Source organism: Lissotriton vulgaris, chromosome 2_1 (genome assembly GCF_964263255.1).
Source record: "Lissotriton vulgaris chromosome 2_1, aLisVul1.2, whole genome shotgun sequence".
NCBI classification, from domain to species: Eukaryota; Metazoa; Chordata; class Amphibia; order Caudata; family Salamandridae; genus Lissotriton; species Lissotriton vulgaris.
In genome coordinates this window covers 733484548-733488598 of record NC_141687.1, presented here as the reverse complement: position 1 = coordinate 733488598, position 4051 = coordinate 733484548, and positions in this window count along the sequence as shown.

Sequence of the window (4051 nt, the reverse complement as noted above, 5' to 3'; positions counted from 1 at the left end):
GTGGCCTCTTGGTCTATGTATGTAGGAGAGTAGTGTCTGCTTCCTATGCTCACCTCAACTTTTTGCTGTGATTCTCTGGTTTTTCGACTTTAGTGTGGCTGTGGGCCTGCTAATCAGACCCACAGCCCAGCTGTTCTCTCTCTAAATTGATACCATGTACTTTAGGTACATACCAGCTTGGATATTGGGTTACCTTTGTGAGCCCCTGTATAGTGTACCATAGGTACACAGGGCATAGCTGCATCCAAGGCCTACCAGGGGCTGCAGCATGTATTATGCCCCCCCTGGCTGGCCATCTTAACTTACACCACCGGCTGCTCACTCAGCTTGGGTAAGGTGGTGTAATCACCCCTTACTTAGATATAGTATATCTATATCTAACTAATATATAGACACATAGTAACCTATAAGTCACTCCTATGGCAGGCCTTAACAATCCTGCAGGCAGAGTGCTTGGTTTTATGTGAGAGGGTGCCCTAGCATGAGCTGAGCCCCTCTGCAGCTTTCGGAACCATCTCCTCATATCTGTTCTATGATATAGCCATACCATATACTCTTAAGTGCATTATAATCCTCACGGTTAATGCTAACTTTGGTTTGGCTTTATCAAAACAAGTCTGACCTCCTGCTGCTGGACGAAAGTCCGGCAAGGGAGGCCTGGACAATAGGTTTCCTGTCAGTGTATTGGGGCAGGGTGGGTTGAATGGAAAGATGCTTTTCCAGACACTGCCTGGGGCACACAAGGTGCTCCATGCATAGCCCGGTTCAAACCAGTTGCTGTGGCACTCCAGCCCCGCTCTGGCGTGAAACTGGACAAAGGGAAAGGGGTCCACCCATAGGAGGGACCTAGCAGGTAATCCAGCCCCTAAAATCAGTATAAAGATAGGAGCTGAGTCTAGGGACTTTAAATTAATCCTGGAAGAAACTTTGACACGAACTCTTGGACCTTCGGCGTTCTATATTGACTAGAAGACTGAAGACATCTCCCTTATGGTCAAGGAGTGACCACCCTGTGCAAACAGGCACCACGAGTAAGTTGCCGGTTTGCTTTGTCGACGCTCCTGCCGGAACCCGAAAACTCAGCGACTCAGGAACTGGACTTCCAGACTCCTCCGACTCCGATCCACATCCACAGCAAAGCTGAGACCCATGGCCGACACGAGAGACGTGGGACTAGACACCCTGGACATCCTGCAATTTGCTAACAGCGCAACGACTGAGGAACCCTCGAAGTTGTGCATTGGGGTTTGAGAAGCCCCAGACCCGGGCGCCCTCTGCACCAAAGCTCAGCCCGCCACACTCCACGAGTGCCGGTGGGGCCTGCTCCTGCATTTCAGCTCGACGCGTCTTCCTGGCTGCTAGCCCGTTGGCTAGTTAGCCCTCTGAAGACGAACCTTTGAATTTACACTGCTGGCCTGGTTGCCCCAGGCTTTCACCAGCTTCCCTGTAAAGGAGAAGCTCCCCAGACCTTGCTGGTCTGACTTGAAGCCAATCTTCACTTCCTGCGTGGGTTGCGGTTGCCAAGGCTTGTTGGGTCCAATCCGTATACTGACACCGCATTCAACTAGATAATTTGTGGGACAGCTCAAATCCAGCTCCTGGTTGTCATCGACATCTCCTGGTCCTCCTGGCTGCAGAGACAAGCTTCGCATCTTAACCTGAAATAACTCAACATCGCCTGGTTCCTTCCAGGTCACTGGCTAGTGACCCAGACTCTGTCCCCTCTGCTTTCAGGTTCTTCTCGTCTCCGAACCACCCTTGGCTCCTTCTGGACACTTTTCCTCTGGTCGCCTGCAGCACTTCTTTGCAGATCCCCATAGAAAACATAGACAAAACCCGACACGAAAAGACACCTATGCACCCGGCTTCCCTGGGTGAGGTAATTCGAGTACTCCGGTGCTCCCGTGGGTGTTGACTCTCGAAGTGTCCTAGTTTAAAGGGGTATTACCGGAGTCCATCCAGAAGTGTCTTAAAACTTTAACTTTGTAACTTCTACGTTCTCCATTATAAGTCAATGGTAACTCGACTGTGTTTAGACACTGCAAGCGTCTCCCGTGGGTATTCTACTTCCTAACCTTTGGTTTTCTAGTGTAGCGCCAGCGATTCCCTAGGCCCTAGGCCTATTCCCTATTCCTGAAGTGGTTCTTATACCACTTACTTAGTATATGGTTTGTGAGGCCTCAAGGGCAGAACTGTAATTGTGCAACTTGTAGCATGCTTAACCACATGGCTGCTGCGGGGATTTTTGCCCTGTGCTGCAAATTGCCATTTTGCTGTTTCCATGACGAGCTCAGCTCGTCATCAGCACACGACAGCCGTGGGTGATGACGAGCTGAGCTCGTCATCAGCAGCGAAAGGGTTAAAGAGTAACTTGTGATGTATTTCGATGTCTGACCTCATAAAGAGTTCAGAGGTATTGGTAAAACAGCTTGCTTCACATGCTCTCTGAGGTTTTAGCCTAAGATTGCTGGTCCATGCTACCACTAGGATAGCGTGTCTATAAGGTTGACTTTACAACCACCATCAATAAGGGTCGTTTAGACTGGTGCAAGGTGCCCACTAGAATAGTGGACATCATATGCCAGGCTAACTTCCCACATTGGTGTGCAGCGGTTGGGCTAAGAGCTTGCTGTTGTTTTACCATATAATCTTGAGATATCATTTGAAAGATCACATTAAGGTACCTGGAGGAACATATAAATCAAGTTCTTATAATACTTACGTTCTACTGAACCTAGTTGTTGTAGAGCAAAGGGCTTAGCACACCCTGACTGCAACTCCTAGAGAGGTTCTAGTAGGAAAACATTTAGTGTAGGTAGGTGCACACACCACACCTCACTAGAAAATGTCCTTGACTGCAGGGTCTAGTGTGCCTCTGCAAGAAGAGGATCCTCCCAGGATCCCTTCTAAGTATGACTCCTTCACTTTTAATGAACTTAGAAGCCTGTGTGCAGTCAGAAAGTTGAGGAGACAAGGACAGACTCCAACCTTTAGCCACCTGGTAGATATCTTAGTGGCCCATGATACAGAGAATGCATCAGACACAGATAACCAAGATAGCAGAGAGGGGGGCCATCCATCCACAGAAGAGAATGTTGGGGAAGATCCAGCACTCTATGATGAGTAGGAGGATGCTGAACAGGATGAGGTTGCTGAACCTATCCTGGGCAACACTGGACTATCTGGGGGTGGAGAGGTCCTTTGTGGGCCCCTCCTACCTTTCCAAGTAGGCCTAACAGGAGACACAGAAGGCACAGGTCACTGTCCAGTGGCTCTGAGTATTCTGATGACTCAGTAGGGTCTGATGCCTCTGCTCTAAGGAGGATGACTTCCCCTCAGAGGAGAGAGCATAAAGCTAGGATGGAGGAAGTAAATCTTAGGATCAAGAGGCAAGAAATTGCCCTTGCAAAAGAGACCCTGGCTCCTGCTAGAGAGCAAAGAAAAGGGGGTTTCTTCCCTTGGCGGACAACTGCAGTTACACAAACATAATAATTGTCAAGGTCAACTAAACACATAAGATAAGTTCTGCATATATAATGCACCCACACAAAAAAAGTATAGTTTTGTTATTTATTTAGTAAAAAATGTTTCTGTATATTACACTACTTACAAACAGGCCATTGCGCGCCTCCATAAAAACAGTTTACAATTTCATTAACATCATTTTATACACATAATAGTAAAAAACATTAAATCACATTAAATCACAGTAAATTTTCCTCAATATAAGTTGATAAAAAGGAGACAAAAATCACATTGGGGTAGAGACAAACAGACACTTCTTATTGGTCCTTATATTTAGCACATCTGGAAACCTGGTATTCACAAAATCTAAACCTGGACCCGTTTTATATCTTGTCTACAGGATAGATTGGGTTTCTTGATTGTGCAGCAGTGGCATCGACACGTTTCGATGGCTTTTAATGATACTCTGCCATCTTTTTCAAGACTAAATGATCAGTCTATCCTGCTTCTAGGCACTGGTTGGTTGCCACTTACAAGAAATTTCCTGCAGATAAACATATTTTTATGAATATCTTACGTAGATGTC